This window comes from Musca autumnalis, unplaced genomic scaffold, assembly GCF_047663935.1.
Source record: "Musca autumnalis isolate F117 unplaced genomic scaffold, ASM4766393v1 scaffold_1, whole genome shotgun sequence".
NCBI lineage: Eukaryota > Metazoa > Arthropoda > Insecta > Diptera > Muscidae > Musca > Musca autumnalis.
The window spans coordinates 333,121,915-333,143,501 of NW_027411644.1; positions in this window are offsets into that span (position 1 = coordinate 333,121,915).

A 21,587-nucleotide genomic window follows, 5' to 3' on the forward strand; every position below is an offset into this window, starting at 1 on the left:
GCAAAAATATGCAGAATATGCAAAATATGTAATAATTTTTTGGCCGAAAATCTTCATAAAAGTCGTAAAATTGTCAATTAATGTTAGAAAAATCGTCAAAAATCTTCAAAGTGTTCTAAATTAAGATAGTTGGCCGCTTAACGTCGATTTTTTAGCAGATTATTGTGTTATCGAGACCTCTTACGACAGTGTGGTGTAGGGTATAAAAAAATGGTATTGTAATACAATTTTTTATTATTAAACTATGCAAAAATATAAAATTTGATAAAATATCAAACGTTCTATGTAAAATTCAATATTTTCTTTGTTATAATTTGTAGCATTTGGCTGGTTATTGTTCAAAGGGAACAAATCGATGACGGATTTTTAAAGGCGGCAACCGATTAAAGTTTTTAGTTAGGTCAGATTTTAAGACTGTCAAAGTTTGAGCACAATTGGAATATGTTAACATGTGCCACTGGGGCCTCGACATTATGAAAATCTAAATTTTTTGGCTATTTAGCGATTTCGGCGACCCATTTCTCTGGAATGGTTAAAGCTTTTTGTCCATATTAAGCATTAAATTAAAGGCCATTCTGTTCTTAACATTTCTTGCTGAACAACAAAATATAAGTATATATAATAAATACTAGCAAATGCCCGCTACTTCGTATGCGGTAAGGAAACGAAATATATATAAACAATATTTAATACGGGAATGGTGAATACTGGAGATTCTGTTGTACTAACCCCTATTTTTATTACCAATATTTTTTCGATTGTAGTCAGAATTAAAAAAAAAATTGCCGTATCGCATCCCTACACAGCTACCATATTTTTTATTTCGAATTTCCAAAACTACGTATCATATTGCAAATTTCAGATTTGACTCCTGGTTTTACCCCTTCACTAACACAGCATTCTCTTCCAGTACGAATTTCCAAACACTAAACTTTATCTCACCCCTTCACAACAAAAATCACGCACATTCACAATTCAAGGTTCTAGCTTTAGCGGTTTCGCCCAGAACCCGAATAGGTCCGTTAAATTTTCGGCCACGTTTTCGTATATCCCCATATAACGGTACCTCTCGACTTAGTGTATTTTTAAAGAAGAACAAATGTATATTGTCCAAATTTTCTTTAAATTTGGACCTTGAATACTCAGATAATATAGAAGTTTAATTTAAAAAATCTCCACTTCAATCCACGTTTATTAGAAGAGATATTTTGAAGATCTTCTGCACATTTTCCAACCGAAATTCGGAATTTGTGGCATGAAAGGTTAGAAAACTTCTTTACAAAAAGTTGTACTTAATGTGCACCGGTATGTCAACAGTATATAACGGAAAATTTTTTGAAGGCATTTCAATTTAGGATTTTTTAATATCAGGGGTAAATGCCTTCTAGTTAACAAAATTGCCGCTTTGGACCGCGTTTTCAAATTTACATACCAAAGCGGTCAGAACAAAAAACATTTTTTGAAAAGATGCTTCACGTTTGACTACTTAATTTCAGTACATTATTTAGAAACTCCTTGGCGTTAAAATCAAATCAATGGGGCAATATTCAGTACAATTTTTCAAACTCAGAACTTTGTCTCAAACTTTAGAGCTATCTTCATAACAAATATTTTTCAATTTCGTATTTTTTGTACAAATAGCGTATTTTTAAATTATATAATCCCAGCTTTGTTCCTACACCCAACACCAAATTTAGTACCTTAACTATTTAAAATGGTTTGGTATCAACATGTTACCCAACTTTTCCTACACATAGGTAAACGTTTCAAAAATTACTTCCTTATATTCAACATATATCCTAACCCCAATTCAGTTTTCCAGTTCCCCTGAAACCCATTTGAGGACTATTTAGTAGTTTTTGTATAAATAAGTACGAATTTTCAAAACCTCCTCCCTACCTCCACTCTAAACACCAATTGCTAATCTAATACCGAATTTCAAAATTCCAGTTCTACCCTTTACAAAATCACAAATTGTACAAAATTCTATACCATATAGCAAATACCAAAAGGTACCAAATTTTGTACCGTTTAGCACTTTTCGTAGAAGATTTTCCAAAATGTACTTTCATATCTCAGCTCTATCCGTTCACCTAAACCCAAATTATAGCCAATGTAGTTCCATTTAGCACTTTTCCATAAGTACGAATTTCCAAAACTACCTCAATCCTACACTCCAAACTACCTCAATCCTACACTTATATTTCGAATTCCAAAAACCTTTCATTTTTACTCTTCATCAGTGATCCTCATTCCAAATTTCAGGATTCCAGCTCTATCCGTTCACCCAAATCCAAATTGTACTAAATTTAGTACCATTTAGTACTTTTCGTGCACTGTTAGTTCTAATTTCTAAAAACCTTTCTTTGTTACTCTCCACCAGTGACCCTCATTACAAATTTCAGGATTCCAGCTCAATCCGTTCACCCAAATCCAAATTGTACTAAATTTAGTACCATTTAGAACTTTTCGTGCACTTATAATTCGAATTTCCAAAAACCTTTCTTTCTTACTCTCCACCAGTGACCTAATTTAAAATTTCAGGATTCTAAATGTTTGTTTTCACCATCCGTTCACCCAAATCCAAATTGTACAAAATTTAGTACCATTTAGTACTTTTCGTACACTTATAGTTCGAATTTCCAAAAACCTTTCATTGTTACAGCTTCATCCGTTCACCCAAATCCAAATTGTACTAAATTTAGTACCATTTAGTACTTTTCGTACCTTTATAGTTCGAATTTCCAAAAACCTTTCATTGTTACTCTTCATCAGTGACCCTCATTCCAAATGTCTGTATTCCAGCTCAATCCGTTCACCCAAATCAAAATTGTACTAAATTTAGTACCATTTAGTACTTTTCGTACCCTTGTAATTCGAATTTCCAAAAACCTTTCTTTTTTACTCTTCATCAGTAACCTTCATTCCAAATTTCAGGATTCCAGCTCTATTTGTTTACCCAAACCCAAATTGTACTAAATTTAGTACCATTTATTACTTTTCGTATACTTATAGTTCGAATTCCAAAAACCTTTAATTTTTACTCTTCATCAGTGATCCTCGTTCCAAATTTCAGGATTCCAGCTCTATCCGTTCACCGAAATCCGAATTGTACTAAATTTAGTACCATTTAATACGTTGCGTGCACTTATGGTTCGAATTTCCAAAAACCTTTCTTTTTTACTCTCCATCAGTGACCTTCATTCCAAATTTCAGGATTCCAGCTCTATTCGTTCACCCAAACCCAAATTGTACTAAATTTAGTACCATTTAGTACTTTTCGTACCTTTATAGTTCGAATTTACAAAAACCTTTCATTGTTACTCTTCATCAGTGACCCTCATTCCAAATGTCTGTATTCCAGCTCAATCCGTTCACCCAAATCAAAATTGTACTAAATTTAGTACCATTTAGTACTATTCGTGCACTTATAGTTCGAATTTCCAAAAACCATTATTTGTTACTCTCCACAAGTTACCCTAATTTCAAATTTCAGTATTCCAGCTCTATCCGTTCACACAAATCCAAATTGTACTAAATTTAGTACCATTTAGTACTTTTCGTACCCTTGTAGTTCGAATTTCCAAAAACCCGTTGGTACATCTTTCTAGCTCTCCAGCAGTTACCCTCATTCCAAATTTCAGAATTCTAGCTCTTACCGTTTGCCTAATACAAAGGGTACCATATTTAGTACCTTTTAGTACTTTTCGTACACTTCTAGGTCGAATTTCCAAAAACGCAGCCTTATCTCACCCCTACACACCAACAGCAACCTACACCCAAAATTTCAACTGTCTAGCTTCAGCGGTTTCGTCTGGGCGCTGATGAATCAGTCAGTCAATCAGTCAGTCAGTCACTCACCTCACTACTCTTTTATATATATAGATAATACTAAATAGGTATTACAAAATTCGAGATAATAAAGCCAATGTCCCGAAAAACGTGACTAGGTACGCCTTTGTGCGAAAATGGAGACTATTTAAAAAACATTAACTTCATTTTTATCAATTTTTGGAATGAAAACAAATGTCTTTTACATTTTGTTCTAAATAAAATTTATTCGAGAGTCAGAAGAACGCTCTGCTATGTAGTTCGCAACTTTCAAGTTGTTTACCATCCTTTGCGTCTCCTGGAAATTCGGAGTTAATGTTTAATCTCTTGAACAACAAGAATTATGCCAGACCTTTTTCTAGGATTTTCGGCATTTGCTCTTTTGGAAGTTTGGATCGAATATTTCTGAAGGAATTTTAATCTTTGCTTTGTTAAGATTTTTGTCGCCTTTTGACTCTTTACGGCGTTTTGCACCGTTGGATCAAACAATGCCAGGTCAGCAAGTTCAGGACTAAGATACCACAGAGTATTAATTATGTTGTTATTTCCTTTTTCGGAAATTTGTGTGTCAATGTTTTCATATTTCAATACATTTTCAATGAGGTCTAGGTCTTGTTTTGATGCTAAACGTATCGTAGAATCTGAAGAACCATCTGTCCCGAATACAATCAAGCGTGGCTTCAAGAAAATCGTAACTATGCAATTGTCATTGGTGCTGGACTCTTGTAAGGTGTATATGAACGTTACTAGTATCATTATGGCTACAGTAGAAGCTATCGGAGATGATCCCTACAAATATAAGATCTCTAGATGCTTTATCCATGAACAGCGGAGAATAAACCATGAAAAATAAACGCAACAGCTTCAAGGAACGAGGCTATTTGTGTACACTGGCATGGAAAACTATTACCAGATATTCTCAAAACAGGGAAGAAAAAACTGGTTGCTGTTCTGGTATCACATGGGGGTAAAGAACAACTCCTAGGTGTTCCTGAAACTGACAGTAGCTCATGGGAGAAACAAGAACTACACGCAAAAAAACGGCCTCTCTAACATATGTCCCAAACATATTTTGCAGCAAACATATATATGTTTGCAACAGTCCCAAACATAATATATGTTTGGGTGGAAACAAATATATGTTTGGGTGGAAACAAATATATGTTTGGGTGCAAAGATATTTATGTTTTGGGTGCAAACAAAGATATGTTTGGGTGGAAACAATTTTATGTTTGGGTGCAAACATTTTATATGTTTGGGTGAAAATAAATACAAACCCAAAAGGCACAAAAAAAAAAGCATGCACCAGTGGGCGCTTACTGAGAGCAAGGGAGCGTAAAATTCAATGTAAAACACTTTAAAATGTGTGCTCACTTGCTCTCAGTAAGAACTCACTGGCTATCTCTATAGTATACACACAAATGTTGTGGTTTTTTATTGAAAGGCAAAAGAACAACAAACACATAGTTACATACAAAATTCCAAAGAAATACATAATACACTTTAATAAAAGAAAAAAATGATTGAAATAATTTGTAAATAGTCACACTTTTAAAAAGGAAAAATATATAGAAACGTAGTTGAACGCTTCTCCTTAGTTGTGAAATAAAACAAATTGTCCTCATAGTTGAAATCATCAGCGGGGAATCGCATCTAGAATCAAATGATTATGTAATGTAATAAATAAATATGGATATGCCATATTTCAAATATACATAAGTATGTATGTAATTACCAGTATTAAATGAGGTTTCTTCCTTGTCCAATAAAATAATTCCATTCAACTTTCCGATTCAATTATAAAATGTATTGGGCATTTAATTTACTAAAAAGCACCATTTCTTTAAGAAAACACAAAACACTGATTTATTCACTCACTTTACCGTCTTGACTCTACAAAGGCATCTAAAACACTGAAGAAAGAAAAAAATATTCATATCATTTCTTCTTTTCTGTTTCTCCTTCTAAGTTGGTTAACAACAACAAAACAAGAAACACACGAGTTTGACGCATACATGCCACCAAAGCCCCCTTCTTCGCTTCTACGTCTTCTATTATACAATACACACAACTCTTCATTATAAAACAGCATTCCACAGCCGCGAGAGCACTGTTATTACTCTCGTTGACAAACATCCTCTCTCCACACATGAAAAAATGTTCTAACATAAAAAATATGTTTTACCCAAACATATCAAATTGAGATATGTTACAAAATGTTGCAAACATATATTTGTTTGCCACCGGTCCCAAACATATATTTGTTTTGATCCAAACATATTTCTAACATAAATTTTTCTGCGTGTAGCAGTGTACAAATGCCTAGAAAAATGGGGTCTCACCAGCTCGAGCAGATATTAGGTCGAGAGCTTCTGTACCACCGTACACACTTGTTAGACAATTGTTGAGAGGGATTTTTGACTGCAAGTTTGGAAGCACATCCGGACATCAACCAAACATATTCAAGCGACTTCTATAAGAATAGTCTGCAATTGCCAAATCCAAGTTCGAAGTAGGCGAGAGTGTTTTAAAACTACTGCCCAACCCACTTCCCAAGAACAAGAGGCCGTAGAAGCACCTTGCGTTTAAATCGTTCGAGACTGGACGCCCCAGAATGTTTTTTTTCTATTTTATTTATTTATTTGGTATCCCACACGACAACAACTGAGCGTTATAAGTGAGAGTTTGGATGCAAAACACCGTAAAGATCCAAAAGACGACAAAAATCTTAACAAAGCAAAGATAGAAATTTCTCCAGAAATAATCGATCTAAACTTACAAAAATCAACTGCCAAAATTCCTAGAAAAAGGTTTACCAGCCATAATTACAAGTGAGACTTAATTGTTGTTCAAGAGATTAAACTTTAACTCTGAATTTCTTGAAAAAGATAATGCAACTTGACCACAGAACATGGTAAATATGGATGGTAAATATCTTGAAAATTGTGAGCGACATAGAAAGGAGTCGAGTTCATCACCAAGTTGTCATCTGTTGCATTATGTCAGTTCTTAATGCTCGTAATTTCAAGACGTAGCTATCTATGAGTTCACAGATATCTCCCGTGTAAGCAACAATTTATAATTTCAACGCATAGGTAACGTTACCGAGTCAAAAACGGCCGTGTTACTTACACCAAGGATTTTACCTGGTTAATCGTTGCCAATGTGTTAAAAGTTGTAAAACACTTTTATGTGAAAATGATTTTGCGAAATCATGAATGAAAATCACCAATATTACCACATGATTTCAAAATTTACACGCCTCGGTAAATGGCATGTAAAAATTACCAAACGCGTAGGTAAAGATTACTAATAGGTAGCTACCTACCCGTTTGTCCAGACGTTGAAATTACGGGCATAAGTAAATTAAAATATGGTGGTTGTGGGGGTTCGAATCTTCAGCTTTCCTTTTTCACTTGCAAACATCATCGGTCATTAAGCTCGACTCCAACGAGAAATGAATAGAAAAAATAGACCTTCGCCCTAATAGGCAACATTTTCAAATAAAGTAAAATATATTCGTTTTCATTCGCAAAAATTTGATAATATCGGAAGAAAAAAAGTGTTTTTTTTAAATAGACTCCATTTTTGCCCTTAGGCCTTTTTCGGGACATTGGGTTTATTATCTCGAATTCAGTAACACTTACGTACTTTGTTGTTCAGTAAGAAATGTTAAGAACAGAATAGCTATTAGTTAAATGCGTAATACGGGCAAGTAGCTTTAACCGTTCCACATGTATGGGCCGTCGAAGTCGCCAAATAGCAAAAAAAAAAAAATAGATTTTCATAATTTCAAGGCCCCAGTACCACTTTTTAACATATTCGAATTGTGCTCAAACTTTGGCAATCTTAAAATCTAACGATACTAAAAGGTTTAGGCGGCTCCCCGGCTAAAAAATCCGAGATCGATTTGGTCCTTTGGGTTAAAACCAGCCCAATGCTACAAATTAAATTAAGATGCTACAAAATGTTGAATTTTACATAAAACGTTTGATATTTTATCAAATTTTATATTTTTGCATGGTTTAATAATAATAAAATGGTATTACGATACCATATTTTTATACCCTACACCACACTGTCGTAAATGGTCTCAATAACATAATAATCTGCTGAAAAAATCGACGTTATACGGTCAACAGTCTTAGTTTAGAACACTGTTCTGTATTTTTTGATGGTTTTTCCAACTTTAAATGACAATTTAACGACTTTTATGATGATTTTCGGCCAAAATCTGTTTGCATATTTTGCAATTTTGTTTGCATATTCTGCATTTTTTTTGCATATTTTACATATTTTGCATATTTTTTGCATATTTTGCATATTTTGTGCATATGCAAAATGTGCAAATATGCAAAATAAATACGAAATATCACCCTGCCATTGAATTTAGATTTCTTTGAAACGAATTTTGGTCCAATCAGAATCTTCGTATCTTTATTATTAAAAAATATGCAAATATGCAAAATCCGATTCCTAGTGATGAGTGAATGAGTGACTGACAGATCATCGCCTAAACGAAACGCCTGAAGCTTGTAATTTTGAGTGTGGGTTGTTGTCAGTGTGTAGGGGTGAGATAAGGCTGGGTTTTTGGAAATTCGAACTAGAAGGGTACGAAAAGTACTAAAACGTACAAATATGGTACCCTTAGTATTAGGCAAACGGGAAGAGCTATAATTCTGAAATTTGGAATGAGGGTCACTGATGGAGAGTTGGAGAGATGTAGCAAAGAGTTTTTGCAAATTCGACCTATAAGTGTACGAAAAGTACTAAAAGTTATAAAATGTAATACCAATTGTATATTTTGAAAGGCTACCTACCCATGTGTACGAAAAGTACTAAATGGTACTAAATTTAATACAATTTGGATTTGGGTGAACGGATAGAGCTAGAAACCGGAAATTTGGAATTAAGATTACTGTTGAAGTGTAGGATTATGATATAAGGGTGGTTTTGGAAATTCGTACTTATGTGTGCGAAAAGTACTAAATGGTACTAAATTTGGTACAATTTGGATTTGGGCGAACGGATAGAGCTGAAAACCTAAAATTTGGACTAATGATTACTGTTGGAGTATAGGATTGAGGTAGTTTTGGAAATTCGTATTTCTGTGTACGAAAGGTTCTAAACGGTACTAAATTTACTATAATTTGGATTTGGGTGAATGGATAGAGGTGGAATTTTGAAATTTGGAATGAAAATTACTGTTGGAGTGGAGATTAAGGTATTTGTGGAAATTCGTACTTATGTATACGAAAAGTACTAAATACTGCTATAATTGGTTTTGTGAGAACAGATAGAGCTGTAAATGAGTATCGCGGTTGGGATATAGTTGTGGATATAGGGATGTAATTTTTGAAAATTTACCTCTTATAAGTACTATATTTGGTAACATTTTGATGTTGCACAAAGGGATATAGCTGGAATTTCTAATTTGTCTATTAGGGCCTATGTTGGTGTTTAGATAAGGAGTTTCTGAAATTAGGCATGGAGGTCGCTAATGATTGAAAATACGAAAAGTACAGAATGGTACTAAATTTGGTGTTGGGTGAAGCTGGAATTATACAATTAGTGTGCGAAGAGTACGAAGGTGCAATAAATTTTGTATGAGGCTAAGGAATAGAAGTGGAATTCTGATTTGTTATTTGTTTGTCAGGATCACTGTTAGCGGTGGTAGTACAAAAAGTGTACTAGAAGTATTAAATAATACCAAGAGTGAACCGATAAATGGATTTTGTCAAGAGGATCACTGTTGAGATTGAATCAGAATATTTATGAAAATCCGCTTTAAAAAGGGTGAAATGTTTCTACATTATTACCATGGATTTAAAAAATTCTACTGAATAGTGTACTATTGTTTTCATGTTAACCCGAATTCGGTTTCTTACAGCCAGTTTCTGTATGTCGAAAGAAGAATGAGTGCGAATGAAACACGTCCAAACTCTTGTGTGTTTTTCATTTTTTTTTTTTGTTTTGAAGCAAAAGCAAAGGTAAAATTATTTCAAAAACTAAAGTTTGGGCGTGTTTCATTCGCACACATTCTTCTTTCGACATACAGAAACAGGCTGTAAATAATGCACTGAAATCAAAAAGTCAAAGATACGTTGAACAAAATTGTTTATTTTTTATTCTGAACGTTTTAGAAAGTAGATATGAAAACGTGGATCTATGAGACTATTGTTTTACAAGAGAACAAAAAGGGCGAAATTAAAATGTTTCAAAAAATTGAACTGTTATATAGAGGCCATCCATGTTAAAGCGTGCACATACATCAACATTTTTTGAATATGAGTTTTCTCCATTTTGATAGCACAAATTCCGAAGTAACAGCTACTTCTTCCTTTTCCGCAAACGAAGTAACGGGCATTTTGCAAGTATGTTTATACATGTTCTCGAAAGAAAACCATATGTGTGCATGCATACAACCTAAATTTTCATTAGAGGCATTTTCATGAGAAGTTGAAATTTCAAGGTTCATTTCGTGTGCCCGAAGTCACAAAAAGTTATTAAAATAAACGTTGTTGTTATGCCAACTACAGAACAAACATATGCATTTTTCGTAAAATTAAAAACTAACAATTACTAAAAACTTTTTGCCGAAAGTTAGGGAAAAAGATTTGTTTATAAATAAATATGAGTACAATATTTGTTTATACCCAGTGAAAATTCGGATTCGTTAGTAATTATTTAACCTATTACAAAGTAATGTTAACAAAAGTAACTACTTATATTACTCCTCAGAGGTAGTTTACACTTGATATCAATGTCATATATACCAATGTGGAGACGTAAACGCATTTTTGCTGGTGTGAAGTAAATGGTGTGTTAAATTGAAAACAAATTCCCCCTCAACTATTCTAAAAATAGATTTTTCTTCTTCTTTATTTTTGACCAATGTTGTTTGTTATATTTTTAAATTTATGTTGGTTACTGGTCTTTTTTGGTCTGGAAATTTTATTTTATTTTGCTTGGCTTTTTTTCAAACTTGATCCAGAGCGTCTTTATTTGAAATTCTGGTAACAAAGAAAAAAATTAAAATTTACAATTTTTTAATGTATGATCTGTTGTTAATTATTGCACTTTAGTTTAAATAACTTTACTTATTTCTTCATATTCAATCAAAATAATACACGAATCCAAGATTAAAAAACTAAAAGGCCAAAAATTCAAAGAATTGAATTTAATTCTAAATGAGGAATGGTTCATTAAATTCACAGACATACATACACTTTTCGAAAGAACAAAAATGGATCTTATCTATGGAAAAAGTTTGACCTACCCGTTACCTCCAAAAACTTCAATCCGGTCTCCCTCATAGCCGACATTGAACAGTGGGTGCAAACAATCAAAGACAATACAGAAAAAGAAATTACCAGAGCAAAAATTGCAAACTATAAAAGAAACATATACAACAACGAGAAAGAAAAATATATGGTAATATTCAAAAAAGTTTTACAATCGTTGAAGTTGAGGTTCACCATTTAATAAGTCGCGAACTGTTAATATATTTTATAAAATATGAATATATTTATACTAATTGAAGTGTTTTAGTTACGATCTCATAATATGGACCATAACAAATAATTTTCGTGGAAGCTGCGTTGGTGGTAATATAAAAAAATGGGAAAAATGTGTTGAAGTAAATTTTTTAATTGTTCCACAAACATCCCAGGCGGGACAGGGGAGACTTCTCTCATATCAATGAGTGCACCCCGATTCATATTAGCTCAATGATATGGGACCTACAGTTTATCGTTGAATCCGAACGGCGTGTCTAAGACACCACTTTTGTAGAGAAGTTTTACATGGCTGAAATACTCAGGAAATGTCGCCAACATTACTGAGGGGTATTTTGCCACCGTTGAAAAGTGTTTGATGTTGACTGGCCGGGGAATCGAACCCACGACCTTTATCGTGCAAGGCGGGTGTGCATACCATTGCACCACGGTGGCACCCAAAAAATCTCGGAATGTGTTGAAGTAAACAAGTTTTTTTGTTTATTTCTGGCCACACCACGAAAAAGTCAAACCTGTGCTCAAAGAAAGAACTAAAGACTACCCCTTGGGCAACATGGTTCTAGTGTATGACTTTTCAATATATACACTGCATCCCCCTAAAATCGATGCTGACATTTTGAAGTTTTGATTTCAGTGTTTTTCGAATTTTTCTTATAATTAGAGGTTGCAATATTTTTGAAAAAATATTCCCACAATAAGTTTTTGTCTTTTGTTGTTGGTGTAATATGCATGTTATGAACCCAATCTTTATAATTTTGGTCTCACATATTTCTATGCGTTGTCTAGATGCTGTAGAGATTTTACATTTATTTTTTTGAGATTTATATGGACTCTGACTTATAATTAATTAAATTTACTCTAAGATTTTTTCATTAATTGTTAATTTTCCGCGAAAATAAAAACAAATTTAGAAATATTTTAACATCAGCGGATAGATATAACATTCTGTTAACGATTTATACATATATTTTCTTATTAAAACCCAAACGGAATTTTTAAATATTTTTTCTTTATAAGGGAACAAAGCCCCCTATAACTTTTGGGTGCAGCATCCAATTTTGTGAACGCGAACATATTTGAAACCACAATTTTTTTCTTAACCTGAGTACAAAAAATCTCGGATGTGCTCGCAAAAAAAAATTAAATTTTTTTTCAATGGTATTGAAAAGGAAATTTGAAATTTACCATATACTAGCCATATACGAAGACACAAAAAGACTGATAAAAGAAATTGCAGAGAAAATAGTTATAACATCGGCCGATAAAGGAAACAAAACCGTTATTTTAAACAAAGAAGAATATACAAAGAAACTCAACATACTACTAGAAGACAAATCAACATACAAACTAACTAGAGATGATCCGACGACAAAACATGAAACAATAAACAATAATATAGTAACAGATCTTCACAAGAAACATGTAATAACAAAATGGGGAAAAATACAACTAACTAGCATTTCAGCAGTAGCTCCACAACTAAACGGGCTGCCAAATATACACAAAACGGCCACTCCATTAAGACCAATAGCGTACTCAGTTAACGTAACGTACCATGCTATAACCTAGCTCAATACATCGGTAAGATTCTGAAGACTCTAATTTCAACAAAATACAACATAAAAAATAACATAAGCTTAAAAGAAAAACTAAATAATATCATCTAGGATAAAGACGAAATAATTGTATAATTCGATGTAATATCTTTGTTCACAAATATCCCAACCCATTTAGCAATAAAAAATATGATGGGAAATAATTCAGGAAAACACACAAATACCAAAAATCACGTTTTTGAAGATCCTGAACTTTGTCCTGAAGGAAAACAACTACATATTTTAAATGCTACAATAAGTTTTACCATCCCAATGGGCAGACGCGTGGGACGTCCGAAATTGTGTTTGCTAGTTAAGGACACGTCAAAATTTTGGACAGAGAGAAAAGGGAGAACAAACGATACACGTTAGAAAGCCTACGAATACAACAGATAATAACAAAATCGATAAACACGAAAGAAGACAAAGATAATACTAAAAACTTCGGTATTCAATTGCGATAATGTAGAAACGGTTCTGTGATAAAAGTACTTTAAGTTTGATTGTGATTTTATTTAATTATTTATTTTTATTTTTTTATTGTATTAAATGTATGTTGTGGAGTCCAGTTTTTTAATACTATGTATAAAGAAACTAATGTGCAATAACACTGTGACACAAAATGGAACTCAAAGTCTGGGGGTGGAAAATTACTTTTAGAGATGAAAGCCCTTGATGAGTATACTAAGAACCCAAAAGGAAATTTTCGCCATAGGTCAAGTTTCTGAGATATCGCGTAATAAAGTTTTTGATTTTTTTCCCTATAATACTTGGGAAAATAGCTCCATATCTCTGTTTGGCGTTATTGTAGCTTCGTTTCGAGGTGACATGTCTTCAGTCAAATCGATTGGCGAATCTTTTTGTGGAACATTTCATTCTTCTCACTCAATGGCTTTCATGCAGCATTAGTAATAATTAGGTGTTATCAAGCCCTCTCTTTGGAATATGTCCAACAGAAGCAGAAATATCTGAAATGGAACTAAAATTCCATAAATTGGAAATTGGGATATCCCAGCGTTTTTTTCACCAATTTTGGTAACGCGGTATTCGGTATTCGCGGGTCTACGACCATTATTTCGGCCAAAACCAACTTATAATACCCTCCCACATAGTGGTGTAGAGTATAAAAATTGACAGATTGAAACCATGACACTGGCGTTTTACGACACCATATAATTTCATCATGAGCCTGATGTAGCTAAATATGAATGTGCCATGATATATTATCCCTAAAATTATGCTTCCTTACTTTACATGTTAAGATTTCAAACTCGAATGGTCGAAACAGTAAATAACAGGGTGGTGCTAAAATTATAAATAGTTGATATTAACTGAAGTCAATCCACGAACCCCGCTTTTTCCCTATTTTAAAAACATTGTCCAGATAAATCCAACGAATTCCAACGACATTGACAAATTGACAACATGATATGATTTCAATTTCAAAACAAATAAACTATAAACCTATTGAACTATAACTATAAATATACTATGAATATAAGCCCACGGCTTCTGGAAGACTCATCAACTACACATCAAAACACCCAAGAAGAACCATTATAAATACCGCCTCCAACTTTATTAAAAGAGTTTTAGAGATAAGTGACACTGAGTTTCACAACAAAAATATTGTCAAAATCACAGAAATTCTGAGCAAAAATAGTTTTCCTGATGAAACTACAAATAACCTTATAAATCGAATAACAAGAACTAACCACAATAGAACGCGGGACATGAACCAAAAAAATATACAAACCAATGACATATATTCGGGGTTTCTCTGAAAGAGTAAAACACTCCAAAATCTACGACGACAACACATATGAACTGGCCTTTAAATCAAATAATACAGTGAATAACTTATTGAGCAAATTAAAAAAAAAAAAAACAAAATAAATGACGAAGATAAATCGAACGTAGTTTACCGCATTAATTGTAAGGGTGACAAGTGTCCTGTGAGGGTGCAGTGCGCTGCTAGCGCTGTTTTTTGTTCCAAGGGTTTCTTTCGCGCTTTTTGATCTGATTTGTGTGATGATATTCTGGTCTTTAACTTGGTTTTTGTAGTGCCAACATATATAATTTCTTTATGATTTCAATATAAAATTTCTTTAAGATATGATTTCACTTTCAATACTTTCAATTAAACAAATTAAACAGTGGACGACATATCAATGGAAACTCTTTATTTTAAATAATTAATCTTATATATTTAGAAAAATGTGTATAAATAAAAACCGAAAATTCACCTCTATTGGATCGATGGAATGTGTTCAAATGCTGATGAAAAGATCGGATCTTTCACGACTTCCTTTCCATTAGTTACATATGTATATACTAGCAAAGTACCCGCTACTTCGTATGCGGAAAGGATATACAAAACAAATAAAAAATATATAATACGAGTATAGAACGGTGAACATAGACAAATTTTTGTACTAATACCTATTTTAATTGATATTAATTTTAGAGTAAGTACTATTCGTACCACGTAAGTCCGATTTTCCTCACGCCTACACATCAAGAGCCAGCCATAATTGTTGAGATATTTTAATTGGGGTGCTCAGCGCCAAGACGGCTTAACCCACCAACCGCGATTCTCATTTCCAGCTCTATCTGTTCCCCCAAACCATTTATAGTACTAATATTTCAAAATTCTCTTTACACAATAACAAATTGTACCAAATCCTGTACCATATAGTACAATTCGTATATTTATGGTACATATTTCCTAAATCTGACGTTATTACCAAATAACAACAGTAATCTTAATTCTAAATCTCACGAATCCAGGTCTATTCGTTAGTCCAATACAAAATTGTGCCATGCATTGAACCATCTTCGTACCCCTAAGACTTCCAAGTCCTAATTGTACCAAATTTAGTACTTTCTGTAAACATAAGTACGAATTTCCAAAACAAACTCCAACAGTAATCTCAATTCCAAATTTCCAAATTGTACCAAATTTGGTACCATTTAGTAATTTTCGCACCCATAACCAAAAATTTATAAAACTACCTCAATCCTACACTTCAGCAGGTATTTTAATTCCAAATTTGAGGATTGCAGCTGCATCAGATCACCGAAATCCAAATTGTACCGAATTTAGTACTTTTCGTACCCATAAGTACAAATTTTCAAAACTACCTCAGTGCTAAGTTCAAACAATAAGCTTAATTCCGAATTTCAGGATTCCAGATATATCCGATCACTCAAATCCAAATTTGTTACCATTTAGTACTATTCGTATCCAGAGTACGAATTTCTAAACCTACCTCTATCAGCACTCCAACATCAATATTAATTCTGAATTTCACGATTCCAAATGTATCCATCACTGAAATTTAAATTGTACCAAATTTAGTACCATTTAGTACTTTCCCAACCCATAACTAATAATTTCCAAAACTTTATCAATCCTACACTCCAACAGTACTCCTTATTCCAAATCTCGGGATTCCAACCCCATTCGTTATCCCAAATCTAAATTGTACCAGATTTGGTACCATTTCGTACTTTTCGTACCCATAAGTACAAATTTTCAAAACTACCTCAGTGCTATGTTCAAACAATAAGCTTAATTCCGAATTTCAGGATTCCAAATACATCGATAACTCAAATTCAAATTTGGTACAATTTAGTACTTTTCGTATCCAAAGTACGAATTTCCAAACCTACCTCTATCAACACTCCAACAGTAATCGTAATTCCGAATTTCAGGTTTCCAAATGTATCCGATCACAAAAATTAAAATTGTACCAAATTTGGTACCATTATTACTTTTCGTACCCATAACTAAAAATTTCAAAAACTTCATCAATCCTACACACCAACAGTAATCCTTATTCCGAATCTCGGGATTCTAGCTATATCCGTTCACCCAAATTTACCAGATTTGGTACCATTTCGTACTTTTCGTACCCATAAGTACAAATTTTCAAAACTACCTCAGTGCTATGTTCAAACAATAAGCTTAATTCCGAATTTCAGGATTCCAAATACATCCGATAACTCAAATCCAAATGTGGTACCATTTAGTACTATTCGTATCCAAAGTACGAATTTCCAAACCTACCTCTATCAATACTCCAACATCACTTTTAATTCCGAATTTCACGATTCCAAATGTATCCTATCACGGAAATCCAAATTGTTCCAAATTTAGTACTCTTTAGTACTTTTCCTACCCATAACTAAAAATTTCCAAAACTTTATCAATCCTACACTCCAACAGTACTCCTTATTCCAAATCTCGGAATTCCAGCTATATCCGTTCACCCAAATCCAAATTGTACCAAATTTGGTACTATTTGGTACTATTCGTACCCATGAGTATGAATTTCCATAACTACCTCAACCCTACACGCCAACGGTAATCTTAATCCCAAATTTCAGGATTACAGCTGCATCCGATCACCGTAATCCAAATTGTACCAAATTTAGTACCATTTAGTACTTTTTGTTCCCATAAGTCCGAATTTCCAAACCTATCTCTATCCAACACTGCAACAGTAATCTTAATTTCGAATTTCCGATCACCCAAATCCAAATTATACCAAATTTGGTACCATTTAGTACTTTTCGCAGCCATAAGTACGAATTTTCAAAAGTATCCCAATCCGACACTCCAATAGTAATCATAATTTCAAATTTCACTATTCCTGCTCTATCCGATCACTCAAATCCAAATTGTACAAGATTTGGTACCATTTAGTACTCCAATAGTAATCTTAATTCCAAATTTCACTATTCCAGCTCTTTCCGATCACTTAAATTCATATTGTATCAAATTTGGTACCATTTAGTACTTTTCGTACCCAAAAGTACGAATTTCCGAAATACCTCTATCCTACACTCCGACAGGATTTCAGGATTCCAGCTCCATCCGTTCCCCCAAATCCAAATTGTACCTTATGTGGTACCATTTAGTACCTTTCGTATCCATATGTACAAATTTCGAAAACTACCTCTATATCCCAAACCTACACTCCAACAGTAATAGTATTTCCAAATTTCAGAATTCCAACTTTATCGGTTCGCCCAAATTCAAATTGTACCAAATTTAGTACCATTTAGTACTATTCGTACACATGAGTACACATTTTCAAAACCACCTCCTTATATCAACTCATATTCTAAACTTTGATTTTCATTCAAAATTTCAAGATTTTAGCTTTATCCGTTCACGTAATACCAAATGGTACTAAATTTAGTAACTTTTAGTACTTTTCGTACACTTATAGTTCGAATTTCCAAAAACGCTTTGATACACCTTTGTAACTCGTCATCAGTGAACCTCTTTCCAAATTTCAGAATTCTAGCTCTTCGCGTTTGCCTAATACAAAGGGTACCATATTTAGTACCTTTTAGTACTTTTCGTACCGTTCTAGTTCGAATTTCCAAAAATCCAGCCTTATCTGACACCTTCGGGTCAAGAGTGACCCTCACCCAAAATTTCAAGATTCTAGCTTTAGCCGTTTAGTCTGGGCGTTGATTATGAATCAGTCAGTCAGTCAGTGAGTCATCATTACTGAACTCTTTTATAAGTATAGATAGATCACGAATATTGTCAATTATTTCATATTCCATTTCAAAAAAAAGGATACATTTTTTTCGTGCTACATCAACGATTTTTGATATGTAGGTTAAGAAAAAAATTCCCAGTACGAATCTGGTCGCAAGCCAATTTTTGGTTGTTGCGGACAAAAGTTATGGCGCTTTTATTTCGCTTTTTAAGAAAGAAAATATTATAAAAACGCTAATTATTTTAATGAGCACCATTGTTACAAAAAAGTTCTCTCGAAGTGACTTAAGCGAGTAGATACCTGCACAATGTTACACAGAATTCGCGGAATGTACATAAAATTGATAAATTATTGAATATAAGTCAATTTTTTTTCAACATTAAGGCCCATTTAGTGGTCATAAAATTACATAAAAATTTGTTGTGGATCAAAACTTCACGGCGAATTAAATGAGACTACAATCATACAGATTGGTGTTATAGTTTCGATGTTACAGCCAAAATAAGCACATATTTTGGTCAGACAAATAATTTTTTGTTTGAAAAAATATTTTTTTCACATGCATTATGTAGTAGAAAATATTGTACAAAATCTATAGGAATACTTCTTTCATTTTGCTTAAATCTCCCAATAAAATAGACGGATTTTGCATTATTGACACTCATATTAAAGCTTTCCCATTAGGGAAGGTAATTGGGTTTATGAGGATATATCTCAAAGCTTCTGAAATGAAAATAGAGGTCAAATAACCCATTTTAATTTATATGCATTTTAAAATACGTGTAATTATCAAAATCATTTTGTCCGCATGTGATTTTCATGTACAGCAAGACCATATCTATTAAGTTGTATATATTTTTCGAAGTATAATTTGGACTCTAAGATGTAGCATCGGCTGCATCTTAGCATTAAAAAGCCTATAAAATATCGCTAATTTGCACAAAGTGCATACAATTTTTGTCCGCATCAGATTTCAGTGTCCACCATGAAAATCTACATCGATATATATCTATTTGAAGGCGATCAATCAAGAACCGTGGATGTAGCATCACACACTATGTTTTGGGATAAAATGAATGTAGCTTCCTTATCAGTGGACTTTTCAAATCTATGTTTCCGCTAAAACGAAGGTGCTGCACTAGTTTTTTCTTTGCAATGAAACAATCCGCAGAAAACGCGATAAAATACGCGATATTTTCAAAAACAATTTTAGGTGATTTTTCTACTTTGGAATTTCTCGTAATTCGCGTTTTAGTAAATGGATTTTCACGGGGAATGATTTATTGGATCCGGAACGTAAAAAACTAAAATGTGCAATAGAGTACGAGGAAATCGAATGACAATTGTAAAAATTAGGCCCGAAAAATATGATTTTTAGAAAAATGTTCGCATAAAATTTTCGTATTTGGATGCAGATTTCTGTGAAGCTGTGAAGGCTACATTCACGACACATATATCAAATAACTCAGAATCGCGAGATCTACAATCCTACATACGATTTTTTGAAAAACCTGTTTGCGGAATGAAATTAGAAGAAAATTTCAAAAACACTGTAAATCTGGCTTCAAAATGTCAGCATCATTTAATGGTAGAAGCAGTTCAAATTTTGAAAAGTAATACATTAGTGAGATGATTCTTATTTAGTTTGCTTCTACTTTTACTTTGACAGGAAAATCGAGAGAAGTGTGGTTTACTCACAAATCGAGAGAAAACAAAAAAAGACATGTTGGCTTCAACCCATTTTTATCCATTTTTATACCCTCAGCCTTTAGGCTAAAGAGGGTATTTACACTTTGATACGACCAAAAATGTGCCTCATCGAAATAATGGTTTTAGACCCCAAGTATGTTTGTACGATATTCGTTTCAGACAATTTTGAGTAGATCTAGCAATGTCCGTCCGTCTGTCTGTCTGTCCGTCTGTCTGGCTGGCTGGTGCGCACGATAACTCTCGAACGGATCAATCGATTCGGTTCAAATTTTGGGTATCGAAATATGTTGTCCAGATTCGATTTAAGTTCGAAGATGGGCCATATAGGTCCACTCCTTCAGGTACCTCCCCCACAAATGTTCAAAAATTGTCGCAAAATTTGTGCGCACGATAACTCTTGTAGGGAATAACCGATTTGGTCCATACTTTGCACATCGTGTAATTTCTACCAAACTTATATGAGGTTTCAATATGGACTCAATCGGTCCACTCCTTCGGGTACCTCCCACACAAAATTTCGGAAAAGTTCAGTTTAGGACCTGGCCTCGAATCGCTTTGATTTTTGTTTACGCAAGTTGTATTCGCTGTCCTCTATACGACGCTGTAAGTTTCATTAGAGGCAAGTCCATACTTCCTGAGGAAATAGCCTGAAAGTTACAAAAAGCCCTATGACACCGTGTGTAATGGTTGGAGCGCAAGATAACCCTCGAACGGATCTGCCGATTCGGACCAAAATTTGGCTTTCGTAATATTTTGTCCAAACTTAGTTTAAGTTCAAAGATGGATTATATCGGTCCACTCCTTCCGGTACCTCCCCCACAAAAGTTCGAAAATGTTCGGAAAATTTGTGCGTACGATAACTCTTGAAGGAAGTTGCCGATTTGGTCATTACTTTGCACATTATGAAATTTCTACCAGACTTAGATGAGGTTCCAATATGGACTCAATCGGTAAACTCCTTCGAGTACCTCCCACACAAAATTTCGGAAAAGTTCAGTTTAGGACCTGCTCACGAATCGCCTTGGTTTTTGTTGTAGCATCTTGTATTTACTGTCCCCTATACGAAGGTACAAGTTTCCTCAGGGGCAAGTCCATACTTCCTGAAAAATAGCCTGAAAGTTGAAAAACAAGCCCTATAACACCATGTTTATGGAAGCGCAAGATAATTCTCGAACAGAAATGCCGATTCCGTCCAAAATTTGGCCTTCGTAATATTGTTTCCAAACTTAGGTTAAGTTCGTAGATAAGCCATATCGGTCCACTCCTTCAGGTACCTACCCCACAAAAGTTCAAAAATATTCGGAAAAATTGTGCGCACGATAACTCTTGATGGGAGAGACCAATTTGGTCAATACTTTACACATTCTCATAATATCTACCAGATATAGATCAGGTTCGAATATGGTCTATAT